Below are 23,491 nucleotides of genomic sequence, written 5' to 3' on the forward strand. Positions count from 1 at the left end.
TGCTGGCGACACTACGGTCGCGCGGCTTCTTAGTCCTTCCACAACCCCTAGCCAACAGAATCCCCTTCCTCAACTTTTTGGGCAAAAGCAAGCCCTTGATGATCCTTTCCTTCCTTGAATGCACAGCCGAACCGTGCCGTATGTATATCTTCGTGGCCGGAAGTTGTATCTTGTTGTGCCTGGTATTGTTTGATCTGAGAACAAGATGTTGTCACTTCCCGTTGGAAGCAACGTATCAGAGGCAAGTGAAGTTGGAACAGCAATTTCCGGGAGCAAAATTTTCGGAGAGTGCAGAGACAAAATGGCAGCTTCCCCAAGCCTCACGGGCTCAGAAAGATTCTCCAACGCACTCTCAGTGCTACTCACTGCTTTGGTATCATTGGTTGCAGCGTTAGCGAGGGGTTCTGTTTCTTCTGTAACGTGTGGCACTGGGTGAGGAAGTTTCTTGACATGCGTCGCGTGGATCCAATGCTTCCGGCCTGCGACATGCACCGCTGTTTGGGTGACCAGCAGGACCTGGAACGGGCCCCGCCACCGAGGTGCAGGGCAGGAAGATCGGTCAAAGGATTTGACCAAAATCCAACTTCCAGGTTGTATACTGTGGCCTGGGCCCTCGTATCGCGCGGGTAAAGCGTCTCGTACCTGGTGATAAATGAAATACAGGTTTTTAGTCAACTGGCTACAATAGTCTGAAAGCAATACATTTTCTACATTCCTCAATGCCCTAGGCTTCGGAAGACCCCGGATATTGGCAGGTCTCCCCATTACCACCTCAAATGGAGAGAGCCAAGTCTTAGTTTGAGGGATTGTACGCATTGAAAGTAACACACTAGGTAAGGTGTCCGGCCATTTTAGTTTGGTGCCGGCACACGTCTTAGCGAGCTTGTTTTTTATGATACCATTGTGTCTTTCCACTAATCCGGCGCTCTGAGCATGTCTGGCCGAATGGAATCGTTTGTCAATTTGCAATGCCGTACATATCTGTAGAATTACAGCAGCAATAAAATGCGGACCATTATCCGACCAGATAACTCTCGGCAATCCGAACCGTGGGAAGAATTCCTTTAACATGGTCTTTGCAGTGGTCATGGCTGTAGCGTCTTTAACAGGGAAAGCCTCGACCCACTTACTAAAGGCGCAAATGACCACAAGGACATATTTTAGATTGTTACATCGCTCCATTTCAATAAAGTCAAAGTGAATCACTTCAAACGGGACAGAAGGAGGCCCAAAGCTACCTCTTGGAGTTGCTGTCCCCTTTCCCACATTGTGTTGTAGGCAAATCGTGCAATTTTGGACATAATGCTGGGCAATTTTTGAAATCTTATCATTTACCCAGACTTTCTCTAACATTCTCGTGATCTGTTGAGCGCACACATGTGTGGGACCGTGTGCCATGGTAACCATCATTACTATATAGGCATTAGGAAGCAACCATTTCCGTTCAACCATGTCCACCCAACACCCATCCTCCATCGAGTTTCCCCAAGCCCTCAGCCCACCTCTTGGATTCTTCTAATGTGGCATTGGCTTGGATATCCCGTACAGACCCAACACCCTCATCCATTGCATAGGCATCTACAGTCTCCCTTGAAACATACATCTCCGTGAAGAGATCAGAGGCTGTTTGTCTAGCTATTTGATCAGCGAAAGCATTCCCTTTCCCTACATCATCTATAATCATGCGATGTGCTGCGCACTTAATGATTGCTAACTGACTAGGGAGCGCAAGCGCTGAAAGCAATTGTACTATCAGGGAGCCATGTTGGATCTTGGTGCCATGCAAAGTTAAAAACCCTCTCTCTGACCAAAGTCTCCCAAAGTTGTGAGCCACTCCAAAGGCATACTGGCTATCAGTATATATGTTTACTGTTAGCCCTTCGGAAAGCTCACAAGCTCGAGTCAATGCTATAATCTCTGCGGCCTGCGCAGAGTTATGCATAATTCTCTTGGTCTCCACAACCGTACTCAATGTAGTGACTGCATTAGCAGCTGTGGATGTACCATCCAGTAGTTTGAAGCAGGAGCCATCACAAAACAGCTCCCTTTGTGGGTTATCCAAAGGAGTGTCCCTCAAATCATCTCTGCCTTTTGTATCTTGTTCAGTAGTATGCAGGCAGTCATGTGACTATTCGTCACCACAAACAGTATTTTGCGGGAAAGGTAGGAGTTCAGCCGGATTAAGAACGCAGCACCTCCTAATTTGAATGTGGGGAGCAAACAAGATTAATTCATATCTTGTCAGTCGTGCGGAAGTGAGGTGTTGCGTTTGGGTTTTGTTCAATAGAATATCTACAGAGTGAGGCACCATCAGGGTTAAATCATGGCCTAGGACCATTCCCTCACTCTGTTTTACAGACGCAGCAGCAGCGACGGCGCGCAAACATCTTGGCAAAGCGCATGCAACAGGATCAAGGGCGGAAGAGTAGTAACCGCATGGCCTATTCTTCCTTCCATGTTCCTGCGTTAATACAACCAAAGCACATCCATCACATTCATGCACAAACAACACAAAGGCCTTCTCATAGTTCGGTGTGCCCAAAACTGGCGCTGAACATAATGCAGTCTTGAGCAACTCGAATGAATGTTGATGCTCCGTATTCCATGGCAATGGCGAAGAAATACCCTTCTTCGTCAAGGCCAACATCGGTTTTATCACTAGTGAGAAGTTTGGGATCCATAACCTAGAGTAAGAAGCCATACCTATCAAGGCTCTAACTTCCTTTTGTGTATTTGGGACAGACATGCCAGAAATGTGTTTTATTCTTTCAGGTGTCAATCTTCTTCCCTCCTTTGACAGGAGATAGCCTAAATAGGCGACCACCTGGCAACAATATTGAAACTTTTTGAGCAAAGCTGTGTGACCATGCTTAGCTAGATGGATGAGCAACAACACAGTGCCCTCTTTACAAGAGCTCTCAGAGTCAGCGGCTAAAAGCAAATCATCAACATATTGAAGCAACGTACAAGTAGGGGGCAATCCAAGGGTATCAAGCTGCTCTTTCAAAGCCCTACTATAAATACTAGGACTCTCAGTATAACCTTGAGGTGCACGAGTAAATGTGAATGAGCGTCCCCCTAAGGTGAACGCAAACAAGTATCTACTATCCTCATGTATAGGAATACTGAAGAAAGCATTCCTTAGGTCCACAACACTGAAGTTAGTAGCCGTAGCTGGAATCATGGTTAATATTGTCGTCACATCAGGCACAATTGGGAATTGCGGAGTGACGACTTTATTAATGGCATGTAAATCAATTATAAAACGAAATGGAATTGCATTATCACCTTTTTTGTACACGGGTAAAATCAGACTATTGCACAAACTTCCTGCAATCTCCTCAATCACCCCACGATGCACAAAATTGGAAACACTGCTCTTCAAAGCTCGCTCGCCTTCAACTGAGATCTTATACTGTGGAATACGGGGCAGCTTAATTCCATGTTTCAAAACTATTTTAACAGGCTCAATCTGCAAAACACCGACATCATTGTCATCAACTGCCCACAAACACTCTGGTACATTACTGAATTCTGGCGGCAAAGGTCTAGTCAAGAATTGCGAAACAGAACATTGCTGTGGTGAAATCGTCAAGCGCACTCCATCAGAAGAACAATGAATTACCGCATTTAATTCCTTCAACAGGTTCAACCCCAGCAAATTCTCTCCACAATTCGAAGTCAAGAGAAATGAACAGTGGCCGTAAAGGGACCCAAAGAAATAGGTACCGGTGAAGAAACCGGACAAACAACCGGTGTGCCAGAAAACCCTACAGAAACATTGGTTTGCCCTGACAGTGGAATGTTTGGAACCCGAGAATGATAAATGGAGCACTTCTGTGCCCCAGTGTCTATCAAAAATTGATGTTTCCTATTTCCCACTACCATTTCAACGTAGGGACCTTTCTGATTAACGGGAATAGGTGTAGGTTCCAAACCCTGCTTCGGGCAATCCTAACGAAACAAAATATCATCAAAAGGAAGCTCTTCAGATAGATATACAGCAGAAGGATGATCAAATATGTTTCTAGTATCCACACTAGATTATCCTGTGAAAAAGGAAAAATCCTGCGAAAACTGGCCTCTACCAGGGCCCCCTACAACCAGGCGACCTCTGGATCGTCTACCCATATTTCCAAATGTGTTATTCGACCTCTGTCGAAGGACGGGGCATTGTGCACGCCAATGACCCTCCTGGCGACAATAGGCATACTGGTTAATATTCACAGGACCCAAGGGCACATTCCCTTGTGGAACATACTGACCTCAAATCTGCGGACTACCCCCTCTGGGGCCTCTAACAATTTGCTGTAACAATACTTTAGTCTTCAACTCACCTTTTCTCTTCTCTACTCTATCTTTTTCATTATTGACACGGTTCTCGTAGTACTGAGCCATGTGCAGTAATTCTGATTGGGATTTTGCCTGCCAAGCGCTCTCAGAAGACATAATTTGTGACTGGATGTCAGGCAGCAATCCACGTACAAATTTGTCCACAAATAATCTTTTCCCAGACTCTGTGCCTAAGTCTTGTCCACTGAAATCCGAGAATACCTGTTCGAACCGATTAAAGAACTCGGTAGCACCCTCAGATTTTCCTTGGACACAGGCCGTAAGCTTGTCCCAAATAATTCTCTTTTCGGGGATTATAGTTTTCAGTTTTGCAATGATTCTGTCAGGCAAAGTTAGTATCACCTGAGGTGGTCTCTCACCAGCTGGCCTTTCCCCATCAAGCCTAACTATGTTAGCCCATGTATCTCCCAACCCTGGTACATCGTCTATAGTTCTAACTTGTTTCCACAAATCTACAGGCAGGAGTACAGGGAATAACAAATCAATGTCGCCTAGGGTAAACACTGAGGACTGCAAAACGGACTCTGTCTCTTTATAGAACCCTGTCAGATTTTTCCTAATGTCAGGAATAGTTTGTCTAATAGTATTCACTTCCTGTCGTGAAAACGGGATGTGAACAAACTGCGATACATAATGTGCAGGAATGTCCACAGCAGGTGTACCTGCTGCAGCATTAGCAGGAATCTCAACCTTTGGGACAAATGTCGGAGGAACCTCTCTCATAGGCAACTGAGATGTAGGCAACTCCGAACGCTTACTAAGCAACAGAGCTAAGTCGAGCGCTAAAGCAGTTGAAGTGTCAAGTGAAAAAGCTCTCTTATAAATGCTCAATAACTCTGTGGGACAACTAACCTTTCTCTTTAAACATTCATCCTGCAGGTAATCTATCATTACCTGTATCACTTTCCTCTGCATTTCTAGCGTATATTGACTGTATGTGTCATATACCTCAACTGGAGTTATCGATATGTCTGAAATCCATCTAATCGCATCTTTTGTACAAATTTGCGCCTCCTCAGATGTCGATTTACGACACGGAAGAAATCGTTTCTGTACATACATACTTTCTTCTTCGTCATCCTCATTCCGTAACCTTTCCAGCTCCTTTCTATACTCAAATATCCTCTCAACATGCTCATGTACCTTCTCCAGTGTCTCTTGAAAACGCTAAAGTATTCAGGTCCCTCAACCCTTGTGGGAGGTCTGCATTATTTAATTTACCCCACATTACACATAAATGAATCCCTAAACCTTCAATGAAAACATTTCTCTCAGGTAAATTATCCATATTAGAAAGTGTGGCAAGAACATTAGCTCGATCATCTCTCTCCATACAATGCTTAGCCCATGCAAACAAATCCTGTTTCTTTTCTGTAGGAACAGTATTACGAGTAACAATCCTCGACCCCGCACCCTGATCAACTACAAGCGGTACAGAACTACTTGGGAGTGAGGGTGCAGGCAAATTCAATGGAGGTACTATTACTGGTGCAATGGGAAGAGGCAGAGGAGCAGGTGGAGGAACAACAACCGGAGGAATAGGAACAACAGGTTGAGCAGGAATAACAGCAGGAAGAGGTACAGCAGGAGGAAGAGGAACATACAGAGGTGGTGCAGAGGCACCAGGCCTTCGTTCATTTAACAATTTGTCGATAAACTCATCAGAAACATGAAGATCTTTAGAAGGATAGATTTTCTGAATACCGAGTGAGAAAGCCCTGTCCATATTCCTAACCGACTCAGACTGTTTGTCCTGATCATATAACAACGCCTTTTCAGTATTTGTTTTATGACGGCGCACATGTTTTTCCCTACTTTTAAGCTGCTGCAACGCTTCTCTTTTCCAAGTTTGCAAAACATCAAATGCTGCAGGTCTGGCCTTCTTTTTAACAAGACTGACTCTAAATATTCAATACGAGGGATCTCAAAACTACCATTGACTGGCCACTGAAGTTCGGAGGCATGTCTGGTTTGTCTGTGCCAAATTTTATTAAATACTACACTTCCAATGCCATGCTTACAGTACATAGTACATGCCAGTGACCACTCCTGCGGTGCCGGATGGCTAAATTCCAAACATTGTCTATCGCTACGGAATAATGCCCTAAAGCAGCTAGACAATTTCCCAGGCATTTCTCAAATACTCGGTGTTACCTGGTCAATAATTGTGTCTGCAGATACAATGCGCCAAATTCAAATTGTCAGGGTTGAATTAAGAGTCGTGTAACGACTCACCTGACCAAACCTAAGGAGGACCGATTGGTTTACAAAGGACTTACCTAACAAATTTTACCTTGTGTATGGTGATTTCGGCATAGCTGCCCGCCTCAAAAAAATTGACCCTCGTCAAGATGCCGTCTCAGACCACACGGCTATCGTCCAGGGAACGGATCGTGCAGCGCTGTTGAGGTGTCGTGTCTCGTTCAGTCGGGCCCGTTATGTCACACCGTCCGATTCCGGTCCGATAGCGTGCGTCAACCTTCAATAATCCGGCATCAATCTTGAGGGTCCCTATTCCGGGCGCCAACTGTGAAAACAAGGAAATAATGAGGCAGGGTAACCAAAAAGGAAACGCACCAAACACAGGTTACAAAGGAAAATACAAAGTACTTTATTTTATACTGAATCCAGTTACAAAAGAACAGAACAAAATTCAGATAGCTATCGACCCTCAGTACAACACAGCGAACTCCGGCGTGGTTTGGTGTGCTCAGTGAGTGCAAATATTCATTGAAACAGTCAGGCTTTTATACATTTCTCCAGCCTTTCTGCAGGTTAACCATTCCATAAATAAGTTACTGCTCTAGGGTCCCTTGCCAGGTCAAATCTAGTTCATCTTAGGTTTATACATTAACAAGAAGAAATGGTAATAATGTATGCTCTAGGCCTAACATTACAATGCAGGACTTAATTTATACATTATAGTTAAGCAGGTGTTCTCATTCAATTATAGATCAGTTTCGGTGATACAGGTAATCCATTGCACACAGGTCAGCAGAAGGACAAGGTCTCAGCTCATGACCCTAACAAGTGGCCTGCGGGCAAGTTATACATTAGCTGTACAGAGGTCATGACAATCGAGTTCTGTTCTGAATAACATAGGCTACCATTTTAGCTCACATGGTGACTTTATAGAGCAAGAAAACCTAAAATGGCGGCTTGACCCAAAATGACAGTTTACATGGTTTCTAAGGTCAGGACCTTGCAATGCGAGTTTATTCACATGTAGTTTATAAGCAGCTTGTTAGCAGCTTGGCGTAGGCCAATATACATATATTCATAGCAATAGGAGGCACGATATAATTTCTAGTTTGACACTGGGATGAGGAGGAAGTGCGTAGGTATGAAGAGCATTTCTCTAAACGCTATTGAGCAGTCTTGTGTTTCACAAATTGCTGTTGGCCAAGGCCAAACAAAATAGAAGAGTGAAAACCAGGAAGAGAGAGAAGTCTCTCCTGGAGGTACCCGGGTTGTGGGGAATGCCCAGGCTGTCGGCGAGTAGAAGGGGCTGCAGAACCGGGCTGCAGAACCCGGCTTACCGGGTCTATGGTGGTGCTCCCAATTGGTCCAACGTGGGAAGACCATCCAGCCAGAGGAAGTAGCAGCAGTCTAAACGTGCGAAGCCAAGGGACAGCACGGTTGAGAGGAGACGCGCTCGCTGTCAGGGACCGAAGTCTGCAGAGCCGCTGCAGCACGCTGGAGGAGGGGAGAAGACGGGGGAAGCTGAAGACGAAAGACCCTGAGACTGACCGAAACCTACTGGGAAAGATCCTGAAGGTACAGGGGTGACCGGGATGGTTGGTAGGAGTAAAAGGGAGCAGTGGGATACCCTAACCTAGCCAACCAGGGAGGGAAGGGAAATCCTTGGGAACAAAGCTAATTTCCCAAAACGCCCAAGAAAGAAACCAAGAAAGACAAGTCTGGGACCAGCACTCAATAACAAAGAACAACATCAGTAATCGTCATAGTCCGAGTACCTGGCAGAATAGTGAACCAGGTCTGCCAGAGAGAAGTAAGGAGAGAAACGGATCTGGGACCCCCACCGAGAAGCGGGGCATCGCCCTTGCATCTGTACTTGGTGGGAGGGCGAGACAAGGGAGCAGAACATAAAAAGCAGAGAACCAGGGGTCTGGGACCCAAACCAGGAAGTGAGATTTCTTCCTACTGGTCCCACTTGGCAGGAGAGTGATCCAAGTGGGCCGAATCAAACAGCATGAGAAACCAGGGTCTAAGACCTGAAATCTGCACATGGCACGAGTTCTCTTCCTCGTCGCAGTACTTGGTAAAGGGAAGATACCAAGTAAACAACAATCAAAGAAGAGGAGTTAAGAACCGTGTGTTTAAAATTAAAGCCTGAGAGAGGCCCGTGGCAGGGAGACATTCCCCCTGGTGTTGTGAACTGTAACAACAAAGCCTGGTTTTGTATCAAGAAACCTGGAGAAGGGAGACATTGTTCAGGAACCCAATATTGACAAAATAACGTTAGGAAATTACGATTATATCAATTGTATATTTGATCAACACATAGCTTGGTTTATTGTTGTACACTTGATGGAAAGCTTCAGCCAACACGTGTTTTGACACTGTCTTTGTCAAGGCTGATAATTAGACAGTAATCAGTCATGCCATAGTATAAAACAATAACATTGATTATATAGAAATTATCAATACATACCATGGTCAAGGTTAAAGAAGAGGAGGGAAAGAAAAGCATAGAGGTGGGACACAGGGAAAGAAAATAATTAATGAGTCAAAGATTCTAAATGCAGTACATTTCAAAAGTTGACAATTTCTTGTATTCTGAGTATGCGTTAAATATTATGGTGTGGTGCCATAAGTAATCGGCTACATTCCCATTGCGAAGAAAGGTGGAACAGAAGAAGCCCCAAACTGATATGTTCACCAGTTGGCAATAAGGTGCTTTGGTGCCATAGATGATCTATACCTTTAACATTATCTTGAGAAGAGATGAGGCCTGTCGTATTGACGTTGACGGTTTTAAGTTCCTGTGCATGTGTGTGTCGTACATCAACACATTTCTGCAGGTATATAGATTACCTGAACACCAACACCTTTGAACTCCTCTTTACAGGGCACTGCAGTGATACAGCCATAGACTTGTTAGATTTACATATGTATGTAGAGGAAAGAAAAATCCAGACGAGAACATTTCGAAAAGCAACTGAAGTTAATTCTACCCTTCATGTTTCAAGTTGCCACTGCAAAGCAACTGTGAACAACATACCTGCAGGCGAGCTCCATCGGGCCTGCAGGAAGTGCAGCAAGGACAGACATTTCCAGGCAGAATGTGCACTGCTGTCTACGAGATTCCAATAAAGAGGATATCCCACTCTGGTCAAGAAATCTCTTGATCTGGTCAAGCAACGACCCAGAGCTGAATTATTGCAACCAAGTCCTCTAGATCTTCCCAATAAGAACACCACAACAGATATCATAACGCAGTACTCAAAGGATGATCATAGACTGTACAGAATAGTACAGTAGCACTGGTATCTCCTATGCATGGACAAAGATTTACTACATCACATTAATCTTAAGCCCAAGTTTGTGTACGCCAGTGCACCAACAATTTGAAATTTGCTCTGCCCATCATTTTTGAGCTGCGAAAGCCCTGAAACAGGCAGATGTTCCAACTGGTTGAGAACTCTGTCAGGCTTCCATCACTGTCACAGATTCTCCCTTTAAAAAAGGTGGAGAGATCATAAGAGACTTCATTAACTGGAAGGCCACCTATGTGGTATATGCTATCATATGTTTTTGCCAGAAACTCTGAATAGGGAGCACTATAAGACAACTGAGAATCAGAATAAGGGAACACCTGGCAAGTCTTAACAGCCAGGATCCTAGGCTGCCTCTGGCACAGCATTGGCAGAACTGACACTAAATGTCAGACAAGAGAGAGATCAAATTCATAGGTTTGATGAGAGCCAAATCCAGCAAACGCATAGACAACCTCACACTTAGGGCCTCATCACAATACCGCCGGCGCTAATAGCCCTATCGCCAAATCCCCCGGCGCTATTAGCGCCGGATCACGGGTTTGGCGGAACAGTTAGTGCCCATTCCCCATTGGGCCCATTCGGGAATTCCTCATTCCCCATTGGGCCCAATGATGAATTTTCGTGCTATTACTGCCGGCGGATTTCCAGCCGGCGGTAATAGTACCGTAAATCGTCAAATTTTCAGCGGATTTTCCCCTAGCTCAGAACTGGGGGGAAATCAGTCAAGGCCATGATTTGGCGGACCCTTAAATGTGGCGGTAATAGCGTTACTGCCGCATTTTAGGGTTACAGCCAAACTCGTGATGAGGCCCTTAGGGCGGTATTGCAGCCGGCTGTATTAGCCCGCAGTATTAGCACTGAAAATACCCCATTGGATCCAATGGACCCAATCAGGAATGGGGATTTACTGTTAAGGCCCAACCCGTGATCCGGTGGTAATACCACTGGACCGGTCGGTGCTAGGGCTATTACAGTCGGCGGTATTACCGCCGGGAATTCAGCCCAACTCGTGATGAGGCCCCTAATGTTCAAATTCATCTGCAAGTGCAGGGGTACCAAAGATGGCCTGAATGTGGACACAAAATGAATGTGTTTCATTAAACTTATTTTGCATTTATTTGATGTCACTGTGCTCCACTCTGTGGGCCTCATCACGAGTCTGCGGTAACCCTTAAATGCAGCGGTAGCGCTATTACCGCTGCATTTAAGGGTTCGCCAGATCATGGGCTTCGCGGATTTGGGTGATTTTCGGCGCTATTATTTTATTATTATTATTCGGCGGAAATAGCGCTTAAATTCCCCATTGGGCCCAATGGGGAATGGGGAATTCCCAAATGGGCCCAATGGGGAATGGGAACCAACCGTTCCGCCAAACCCGTGTTCGGCGCTAATGGCTCCGGGGGGTTGGCGCTAGGGCTAATAGCCCCGGTAGCTGATATCAGTCCAGCAATGTACTATTCTGCATGTGGAACACGTAACAAATGTGTTTGTATTTTTATTTTACATTGTATTTATTGATGTCTCTGTGCTCCACTCTGTGTCATTCTGTACTTCTATTGTCACATCAAGATCACAGGAGCTCATAGATATCGATCTAGCAATGTACTGTATTGCACTGCTGTAATCAGTCTCAGTGTTTAATTTCTATCATTTGCCAAAAATGTAGGCTTAATAATCTGTTATGTAACTCCGTTCACCAGCAATACTGTACTGAGACTACAGGTGCCAATAGATGATACCAACCCAGTACAGTATGGTATCTGCTGTAATCAGATGTCCTTTGCAATATGCACTATTCTGCCTGGTTTTAATATAAACTTTTAAATTTTAAAAAATGAAGGTTGGAGGAAAAAGCCACATTCCTTATATTGAAGTTTTGTGATTAACAGTGAGAATTTCTTACTTTATCTCCACAGATCTTACCAGTCATTATCTTTATCCAGCGTTAGGCACTTAGGCCTTGCTTCTAATCATTGTTTTTTTGCCAAGTTGGCATATCATTGTGTGTGATCCAATCACATATAACCCCATACTCACAATGTAAACAATTACCGTCCAATTTCTAAATTGACAAGTTTGTTTGTGTGACCTAACCCCATGACCCTGATAGGCACCAACGGATCTCCGGTCACGTGCGCCTTTATCAATATTGACATTAGCTCACAGTGACCTAATGCGCACTGAGCATGTGACGTCACACGCTCTGGTGCATGTGACATCACCGCATTATAAACAATAGCGCAAAGATGGCCGCGCGTCCCTTTCTCACAGGACACCCCTCTTCCACTAGGTAAGTTCTCTCCTGTGCAGAAAGTATAACTACTGTGCAGCATTTTTCCTCTCATCAAATCCACTCCATACCTGTTTCCTGCAATGTCAACAATTGTGTGGCGTTATGCCTCGAACAATTTATACTAATGGACTGTCCTGCCTTTTGCTGAGAAATAATGCCTACTCAATTATTCATATCCACCCTTTAAGCTCAGCCCCCCCTCACCCTCTAACTGGGCCATCTACCACCTTTTACAGCTTCCTAATAAGGATTGCACTTTGCTCATAACTAATTACTGTCAGAAGCTGAACACTATCTGTGACCATCAGGGTAAGTGGCTAGGAGCCCTTTTGATTTCACACCACGTTGGTAGACCAGCACTATGTCCCTAAGGGCCACTCACACTCTTGCCCCTTACCTTGTGATCCACTGGTCCTCCTGAGACGCCAGCATTGGTAAATCTGAGTCATGTTACCCTAACACCTCATCATATACTAAGCTCTCCTCCTCACATGCACAGGAACTTAAAACCGTCAATTTGACAGGCCTCATTTCTTCTCACAATAATATTAAAGGTATAGCTCATCTATGGCACCAGAGCACTTTGTTAACAACTGGTGAACATATCAGTTTGGGGCTTTCCTTTCTACGCGATGGGAATGTAGCTGATTACTTATGGCAGCAGACCATAATATTTAACGCATACTCTAGAATCCAAGAAATTGTCAATATTTGAAATGTACTGTATTTAGAATCTTTGACTCATTAATTATTTTCCCTGTGCCCCCATGTTTGCTTTTCTTTCCCTCTCCTTCTTTAACCTTGACCATGTTATTTATTGATCATTTCTATATAATCAATGTTATTGTTTTATTCCATGGCATGACTGATTTCACCTGATTACTGTCTAATTATCAGCCTTGACAAAGACCCAGTGTTGAAACACGTGTTGGCTGAAGCTTTCCATCAAGTGTACAACAATAAACCAAGCTTAGTGTTGATCAAATATACGATTAATGTAATCATAATGTTCACAGAGGCTAGCGTGAAATACTAGAACCAACCTGTCATTGCTCAATACTTTTTGGAGGTTGACAGTAGAACCTCAAGGTTCCAGTAATGCTGCACGCCTAGATGCCTGCCAGGACTAGAGCGCACCATAAGTCTATCTTATTCACTCACTTTAACTAACTATGGGAAATGATGAATGTTGATGTTTTGATCTGAACTTTATCTTTTAAGTTGGAACCTTTACTGCTTTTCAATATTATAAACGGAACTTTGTTTTGTGCTTGAAAAGGACCTGCAACCTGAGGAAGGGAGTCATTACATCAGGTTTCGAAACCCTTTTGGAACTTTGCTTCGCTGTCCAGAAGAAGGAAGTCCATCTTCTGGACCAACAACATTTGTTACTTTATTAGTTATAAGTGTAAGGGATAGAGGTAGGATTTCTGATACAGGACAGTGGACATTTTCGTTCGCTTGGACATTCTGACAGGACCCAATGAGAGGTCATAGTGTTAGGCAAACAACTTTGTGAAGGTTTTTAAAAAGACACCATTTTATCAACTCAAAAGGTTGGAAAAAGGCTTCACTTTCACTACCCTGGCAAGGATTTCCCTACCGAAAATAAATGAAAGGAAACAATCTAACAAAAAAGATTTCTGTCCCTCACACTTATGCATATAATAAATCAACAAGCTAATGTATGGCAGTTCAAACACAACAATTATAACAGTTAGGTTCACAATATAACTGTCTCTCCTTATAATCTGGGTGAATTCCCCTTGCCCAGATCCAAGCAGGATTATGTTCAACAGTTCCAAAAAGAATAAGGAAATCCTGTCTTGCAACAAAGTTCCTTTGTAGTTCCAACTTAATAACAAAAGTTCCCACACTTCAAAGTAAAGCTTCAACACAGTTTTCTGTGGTTCCCACTTGCCAACAAAAGGTTCCAACACTTCAGCTCGTAACAAGTGTTCTTTCTCTTACGCTTGGAATAGTGAGAACTCAAACAACTTCCTTCGCATTCAACATTAATTGTCTTTGTCAAGTTTTTGTCTTGTAACAATGTTTTTGTTTAGAACCATTTATATACTTCTGCAGCACTTTCTTCACCAATGAGCGTTTGTCAGGATGAATTGTTAACGCCACTTCATAGTACTTCATCAACTTTCACCTGGTTTACTTCCATGCACTGCCTACTACTTCAGCGGTATACCCCTGCCAAAGCAGTATAAATGACCCCACTTCAACCTCTTAACTGGCATACTCCCTTGCCTGTGGATAAGGCCAGCTTAGTATTCAACTTCACCACACCAAGGTTTAAGTGACTCTTCAGAGAATACAGGATTCACATTGGTGTTCTTTATTATACTTTTCTGACATCCAACATCTATGCAAGTTATGCTCCTCTCCTTTTTGAGTAACGTTTATCAGGTGCCTTCTTGCCACCTTGGTTTCCCTATTCTTCATCAACCAAACACTGAAATTGGTATGGTCTGATTCTGATACTTTCTTGGCTTTGGCAATGTGTGTTTATACCAGCTTCTGTTATGCACTTCTTCAAATGTGGGCAATAAACTGTACAAACCCTGGCACTCCTATTTGCCCCCTTCTGTCTTTGCCGAAGTCTGTGGGTTTTACTTTGCTTTAGCTTTCGTTTGGCATGGATAATTGTGATTAGCATTTAGTTCTGAAATGATTGCCCCATCGAGTTTCTGGATTTTAAATAAACTTGCTTGCTTAAAGTCAATTGATCGTACAAAGTAAGGTTTTCTCTGCTTTCTGCCAGTTTGGTATTCAGAATTGCTTCCTTCAGTGTTGTCCTCTCTAGGTGACTCCTTTCTGCCTTGACAATACCTGATCTGATCACACGAGAGGGCACGGAGCTATGCAGTGTCACAACGGCTGGGTGAACTCATCGGGTAAGGCTTGCGCATCGGTCTCCCTCGCTGCTCCCAGGTCTTTTGCCTCAGCTGCTCCTCGCGGCCAGGCAATCTGCTGCTTACTGGCTGCCACTGCCTACGCCACTCCCACGTAGAGCTTCCACTGCTCCACAGATTCTCCGGTGCTCGCCTGCCAACAGAGACTGCCTTATTAAGTGAGAAACCTTGAATGTTGGTTTCCCGCTGCGCAGCCTCTTCAGTCCAGGTCCCCAGGGGACAAGCTTCCTTCTCTGACGCGTCCTGCTGCGAGAACTCTGCAATAACGGCTTCTGGAGGTGAAGACCCTCTCAGGGCCGACTACTGCTGGACTCTCAACACTGGTCCAGTCGTTTTCTCTCTCCCACAGTTTCTGCTTCTGCTGCAACATGGAGAGTTCACAACTCCTCCACCCAGGACTACTACTCCACTCCTTCTGATTCTTCATGTCCTGCACCTGAGGGGGCCTTATAAATCTCCCAGTCTCCTTCCGGTGTGGGTCATTTCCACTTATAAGCCGGACTTTGCAGTTGTGTTCCTCTGCAGGCCTCTTCTTCGTCCCAGTTCCTTGGAGATTCTGGGACATGGAGACCATAATAGAAAAATCACTTTTTCAAACTTCCTCTATTTTGCAATATGCCATTAGAAAATTGGTGTCTCGGGGGAAGTTGCAAAAGGGGGTTTCCCAATCCTCGTGACCTGCACATCTTACCCATGTGATCCTCCCGCATTACACCACCCCAAAGGTCAGGATCAGAAAGCATCTGCAGTTTCCATTCCACATAAGAAGGGTCCCAGGCAGGTTTTCTCATCACCTCTGATTCATCACAACTCTTAGTATTTGATTTGAGATAGGGAGACCCCTCATGGAGTTAGGGGCAGGTTTACTCTTTATTTTGGTATAATAAAAGTTTTTGCCAACAACCGTGCCACTTGTGTGTGTCTCCTCCTTCTGCACCCTTACAGTTGTCTTTACCAATACATGCAAAAAATCATGTCGCTTTGATACGTTCCTAAAAAACAGCCCTCCTTTACAGAAGTTGAACAAGAGGAGGCAATTTTAACTTAAACGGAAAGTGTTGGAAGCTGCGTGGTGAATTTCTAAAAACGTACTTTGCAAAGCACACGCATTTTAATCCTGCTTGTTGTTTAATCCTGCTTGTTGGAGTAAAAAAAAAACAATAATCCCTGTTGCAGATGATTACCTGTCTAGGAAACAGGCGCTTTATTATTTTAATTCAGCCAGCCCCCTAACCATTTTATTTCTTGGTTTACTGTGGGGTTTTCAATAAGTGTTATTAGTCTCACTTTTGCACTTGAATGTGGAGGGAGGAGCAGAACACTCGTACACCAATAGATGTCGAACACCAACTTATTCTAAGAGCAAAAAGTGGAAATCGGGGGGTACAACATAAGCACTGACATGTCAGTAGCAACACAAGAGTCTCTCTTAACCACCAGCAGGTATGTATGCTTTGTGGAATCTGCTTGCTAAGGATAAGTGTGAAAAATCTCTAGACTAGTAGGTGATGCCTCTCCTCTTTCTCAAGCCTATCCCGGAGTAGTTGGTGTTGTGAGAGAGTGACATACTCGGGAGCTTGCCCTTTAAGAGCACAATCCACTGGTAAGGAAGAGGAGGAGGAGGAGAGGAGGAGTTGGGGAGAGGAAACAGTCAGTGAGAATAAAGTGAGCGAACTGACAACACGTCTCTGTGTCCTTGTTACATGCCACATGAAAGGCCTGGTATTTCCAACAACTGGCAACAAAGGGTATGGACCGGTGCTTGCATTTAGCAGCACTCCACTATGACCCCCTAGTGCAGCTCAGAAGAGAGCCATCCTTCCCTGCGTCTTCCAATGCGTCCTGTCGGGTGTAGCTGACTTCCCTCGCCTCGGCACGTCCTGAACAGCCTGAGGAGGCTGCAATGTGTGTGGTGCACTGTAACGCGTCCTTATCAGCCGTGATGGCTGCAACACATGCCCAGTGAGTGACGCTGTGGCTGGGGGATATCAACATGAAATGTGATGGAGCGGGCCCCTCTCGCTTAGCGTGACGACAAAGCCGGGAGAAGTCTGCGCACTGTGTAATGCGCATGCTGTTAAGCCCGCAGGCTGAATTCCAACTCTGAGAGTAGCCGCTGACATCATGCAGCCTGGGAGAGCAGCCTGCAGCAATTTTCTCGGCCCTACAGAGATAATGAGATAGTGGATACTACAGGGGGGGAAAAAACATATTTTTTAAAATTACAAAGTAAACAAACTGAACACAGCTGAGCTATACCACCATGGTCGACCAGACAAACGACCAGGGACCACCCCAGCAGTACAATGCCAAAGTGGCTTTTCTGAGGAACCCATGTCCATTTAACCTTTAACCACAACAAAGCAAGGGGCCGTTATGGACTGAATGGGTCGAGGAGTTTGGTGACTTCATCAGAGCTGCAGGCGAAGGAGTCTCGCCTTTCCTGAAAGAAATTTTTATGAATCTTGCTGGCAAGGAAATTAAAGGCATTATCGAGACGATTCCAGCAAGTGAGCGGACCACCTATGACGAATTTGTAGTGGCTTTGAACAAAAATCTGGTTATACAGCCAAACGGAGAATATGAAAGCTACGTATTTAACCAGTGTCAACAGTCCACGCACGAGACCGAGTTGATCACCCTCCTCTGCCAGAAGCTGATCCCTTGCCAATTTTCACTGTTCTCCGACGATGAAGCAATCCGCCTTCGTGTCATTGAGGGATGTGTGTCATCCGCATTAAGAAAACAGCTTCTGAAGAAGCCCCTGACTATTGATGAGGTCCTAGAATTGGCAGAAGTGCATGAAAGATTCAAGGTACAGGTGAATGCCATGAGAGCACTGAAGAAGAGAAATGACAAGAAAGAGACGATAGCAGCATTCTCGATGCCTGGGAACCCAGATAGTGTGTCTGGAATGAACCAACAGAGTGTGAGAGGTCAGCAGGAGGAGGGATTGATGCAGGAGCGGATGGGCCCCCGCCCTCCGAGACTGTTACTGATGTGGCCAGTCATTCCCACATGCCCGGCCATCAGCCAATGATGTTCGAGGTGTGGTGTAGAAGGTCATTTCCACAATGTCTGTCAGGAAGGTAGACCACAGCTGCCTGGACGACAAACCCAAGCAATGCCAACGGGCTGGCACGCGCCGCTCAGATTGAACTCTCAACAGTAGTGGAGGCAGGTGCCGTTCTCCACACAGATGCCGAGATTACTGATTAGAGTGATAGACCAGGGCCAGGACTACGGGGAAGCCGTGGGCGAAGATCGACTGTCACAAACTGGTTATTTCCCAGATCAGAATGAAGGACCAGGTGATCCATACTATGAATACAATGACTACTCACAAGAGCCATATCTTGACTACACGGACTAATTCATAAATCTGATGCATGCCGAACAAGATGGTGCTGAAGTCCCGGAAGTTATGATCAACATGAGGGGAGCAACACACTGCTTCCTGATCGACGCTGGCGTCACAGTCAACATAATGGGGAGCAGGAATTTCTGCAAATGGGGGACAAATGGGAGCTAACCCAGCCCAATGTACACATCTTCCAGTGGGGAACCAACATACCACCGCCGGAGAATGCGCAGACACAATGGGAAGATGACTGAGACTACGATCCATGTACTCTGAAGCCCAGAAAACGGAAAATGCCGGCTCAGCTATCGCACAGCAAAAGCCCTTGGGCTGGTAGATTTTCACTACCAAGATAGCAATGTAGTCCGGTGCAGTGTGGAGTCACCAGGAAAACCAGACGTTGCCCACATGTCCGGCACAGCAATTGTGAAGGAAGCACTCAAACAGGCATTCCCAGAGCTATTACAAGGGCTAGGAAAATTGAAAGACGCATTAGTCCGTTATCCGCCTACAGGAGGCAGCGTCCCGAGAATTGCAACAACTGATTGACAATTGTATAATCAAAGTCGACTAGTCCCACACCATGGCTCTCACCGCTAGTAGTAGTACCTCAAGAGGGGAACCAGGTCAGACTCTGCATCGACACTAGAGCCCTCGCATGACTCTAGAGAGGGATAGGCACCCAGGACCAAAGGTGGAAGACATGAATTTTGCAACTAAATTGTGCTACAATATCTTCGAAAACTAGACCTCAACCAGGGGTACCCTCAGCTGGAGCTGCACCCCGATTCAAGGACCATCACAACCTTCGCCACCTGGTGCCTCAACTTCGGAATTTAGTCAGCCGCAGACATTTTTCAGGAGGCTATCGGACAGTTATTGACTCCAATGAAGTCAGTATTCAACTACTCGGACGATATCCTAGTATACGGGACATCACAGGAGGAACATGACCGAGCCCTCCTAGCCATGGGCAAGCTGGACTTATTTTGAACTATGAGAAGTGCAATATCAGCAAGGACAAACTGATCTTCTATGGCCACATTTTCTCCAACAGGGCATGCAACCGGATCCAGAAACAGTTTGCAACAGCACTGAACTCCCGGCACTTACTCAAGTGGCGTAAGTGAGATCGTTTTTGGGTATGGCCGGGTATTGCACCCGATACCTGAGGAGATACACAATAACCACTGAGACATTACAGAGACTGTTGAGGAAGGAATAGCTATTTTGTTGATTGCAGGAATGTCAAAGAGCGTTTGACACTATCGAGGGAGCTGGCAGGAGCAGCCCATCTAGTGTATTTCAACCCAACGTGGCACATGGAAACTGTGGACGACAAGCCCCATAGGATTGGGAGCCATACTAGCACAACGCGAACGGCCGAAGACACCAGCAAGTTCTGTTGTGGCCTACTCCAGCCGAGCATTATCACAAACCGACTATCTGCTAGTGATCATGGAAGAGTTTTCAAGATTTCCTTTCGAGCAGAAGACTATCTCCACATACTTTTCCCAGGTAGTTGGGGTGGGGGGGGCGGGGAATTGATGAGGTTTTCGGCGACTGGGGCATCCCCCACACCTTGAAAACAGACAATGGATCGCCTTTCAATGGCCAGGAATTCCACAACTTCACGAGACAGCTAGGGTTCACATGCCAGAAGATAACACTGCTGTGGCCCCAAGCGAAAGGCAGGGAGAGGGAGAGGGAGAAAAAGAGGGAGAGGGAGAGGGAGAGAGATGTATCATTAGTGTCTTCCAAGAAGGCGCCTCCATGTTGACCCCCTCCCCTGATCATCAATTCATCCCTCAATTTAATCAGCTGTTTTACTACACCAGTATAAAGCAACTGAGATTTTTGAAGATTTGTAAGGGTGAACTACTGCCTCTCTTTTCACCAGTGTTGACCACCTAGAATGAATTTACACAACCACCCAAGAAGACAGTTTGTAGTGTTCCTGGTTCCATATTATTTAGGTAATTGAGTGAACCTCCATTCTGCTTTCCTGCAACCCTTTGTTCCAATTACTGTCCCCTCCTTTTCTGGCTCGCCTGTTTGAGATCTGCAGGTCACATCTTGAATCCTTCAGGTCCGATGCGTTGCACGGTAACACATCGCGCACACAGGATGCGATATGCACAAGAGAAGTAGGAAGACGGGTGAATCGTTACACCACCTGATGAGGATCCATGTTGGATCGAAACATGTACATGTTGTGGCAGTAATATTGTGTACATTTGGAGGCAAATTCATGGCTCATCGGATCTAAACACAAAATTGTGTTTTTTGAATGAAATTGTAAATTCACACTTCAATTGTGGATATCATAACAAACATAAAACGTTTTTTGAGCAAAACTACCAAAGTGGATGGCTGATTATTTTTGAATACACTACAGGGCAAATGAGTGGCAGAGTGTTCCATTGAACAGCAGGTGAGCCCACGGTTTTCTTTCACACAGCTTGCATCCTGTCAAGGCTGGACCAGCTTTTCACCTGTTCAAGATCAATTACGTGTAGCATTGAGCTGAATAAAAAAGTATTATGTCTAGGCATATGAAGATTCAACACCCTGCCAGTGAGGAACACTATTTGGCTGTGACTTTTTTTTTTTTTTTTTTTTTTTTTTTGTAGCCTGGACCTAGCTGTGAATAAACATTCTTTGGCAGGTATCTGCAAATCAGACTCAACCTCTACAATTCTCCAATTAAAATCTCCCTATCACATACACTGAATGCCATATTCTCATCTATCGGGTGAGGGCCATTCCTCAATGATCTTCCAAACTCATCACCAGTATCAATCACAAGCTCAGGATGCATCTTCCTTGGCTACTTCAATCTGCCAGGGACGCAAGCCAATAAAAGCACCATATATCACCTTGTAGATATATGCCTGTGTGTTTCACAGAAAATTAATATCCTAACTCGTCTGTTGCGTCCTTGGATCTACATCTGAGATTCCCTTCCTTGACCTTTTCTCTTATGGGGGATGAAGCAAAAGTGTTCCCTTTTTAAGCACTCACTCCCGAGAAGACCACATGGCGGGATGTCATTGAGCATATTTGCTCATATTTTCCCCATCTTTTCCTAGGCCAATCCCGCCAGATCAGCACACAGGTAGTAATTGAAAACTTTCTTTTTCTATTCCGATGTTTACTGGCTTTAGTAAAAGCAATTCTCAATGTAATGCAAGGCATACAATAAGCAGTGTTGCAGAGCAATTTGCTATGCAATTCTGTTGGTTTGCTAATGAAATTGGCACTTGCGTAGCAACGCTAGCTACTTACCCTGTTCAATGAATGCACAGCTCGACCTGCATTCCTTTCTTGCCTTCAGAGCTCTCGCAAAACCTCTTTTCTCTGTTAACTGCAAGTTCTAATTGGCTAATGGAGAGAGAGAGTGCAGCAGTAATCACCTCCTTCACTCTTGTGCCAAAAAGCCTGTGTGGGAGTGCTACGCACATTTTATTTCTTTTTCAAATAATTGCAAATCAGAAATAATCAGGATAATAATGTCATTAAGCTAACTGTATCCAGTCTGGCAAAGACCAGTATGTGTTAGTTCTATTTTTTAATAAGGCTTTCAATTCCTTTTCTAAAAATGTAATAGGTTACATAATGCATAATTACAGTATCACTACTGCAAAACACTGCATTGTCTCCATGCTTTACAGTTAAGTGTATCTAAATCTCAGTGTCAACTAGATTTCATTATGTTGGGGAAGATGCATCCTATTGACGAGTGGACACTTTTGAAAATGCACATGACCACCCCTCCAATTGCTTTGATGGCAAACCTAGTCCTGTGGCCTGCTGGTTACATACAGCTTGCAACTGGTGCTCAACCCACGAGCTGATTCCATACTCCTTGACATTCTCTATGACCATGTTGCTTTATACCCGCTACCCTGAACGTGAGATGGCCGCAAACTACAATATTCTACCTAGTTTGCCCAGTTCTCTGCCTGCTACGCCATCCACTCTCCTTATTCTTTTACATAATGAATACACAAAGCTAACTTGATATTTACTTAAAGTATCAATCAATAGTTACATCCAGTATGTACATCTGCAGACCTACTGCAAAACTGTACACTGTAGTTGGCCTCCAGAGGTCACTTTGCTCTATGATTAAGATTGCATTATATATTTGCACCTGCGGTAGAGAGGGTTGGGCAAACTGTTTTCAGAGCCTTTTTTATCATATCGATTTATTTGTGTCCATTCCTGCAGCTAAACGTTTTACAGACACTCTTCCAGGACTCGCAAAGTATTTTCGCCCACTCGCATAGTTGAGTAGATTTTAAGAAGGGCCAGTACCATTTGCAGTGGATGTTTAAAACATTTATTTAAACTTTAGTAAATGTCAAAAGTTTCCTTGTCCATGGCTGGCCTCTGGGTGGCAGCAGTGTGCCAGACTAAAGTGGGTTTGTGGGGAAATGCACCATTTTACAGAAAGTGCATTAAAAAGTGTTGTCATCCGTTGCCATGGATCTAGTGCATGTCTCTTCAATCCAGTGGGTAAAGTAAGTTACTTAACTTGCAGGTCTAGTGGAATTTTAAAGAATTTGCAAGGCCTGACTTATCTCACTGTTGCTCATTTTATATCTTGGGTACCAGTACCTTCTGGTGGCATTAAAAACATTAGGACAAATTTGCTAATAAAATAGGTTTCTTTGCTAATCAAGAAAAATTTAATTTGCAAACTCTGCTAATCTATTTTTTGAAAACTATTTAATGCCTTGTAATGTTTTTTTGTTTCTCTCCAATCTTCCACATTTTTGATTATCATAACACACTTTGCTTTTTAATACATTTTCTTTGGATATCAGGTGAAAATATCCACCAAACACAGCAGTAATTACTGCTTCACAATTATATTTGTATGCAACTAATACTGCAGTGAAAATTAAAACACAGGTGAAATTGTTCATTCAGGCAGACCTCACAACATGACAACATACTTAATAGATGAGGTCAGACCACAACATCATTAGCTTAGATATTTGTATTTGTTATGAACAAGGTTGTCATTTTG

The 23,491-nt window shown here is 44.4% G+C and overlaps 1 protein-coding gene across 3 annotated transcripts in view; it reads left to right on the forward strand.

Moving 5' to 3' along the window:
- The window catches only part of LOC138526072 (uncharacterized), a 139,859-nt gene that overhangs the window by 64,778 nt on the left and 51,590 nt on the right, over positions 1 to 23,491 (forward strand). The window lies entirely within an intron of this gene.

This window comes from Ambystoma mexicanum, chromosome 7p (genome assembly GCF_040938575.1).
Source record: "Ambystoma mexicanum isolate Mex_15411 chromosome 7p, UKY_AmexF1_1, whole genome shotgun sequence".
NCBI classification, from domain to species: Eukaryota; Metazoa; Chordata; class Amphibia; order Caudata; family Ambystomatidae; genus Ambystoma; species Ambystoma mexicanum.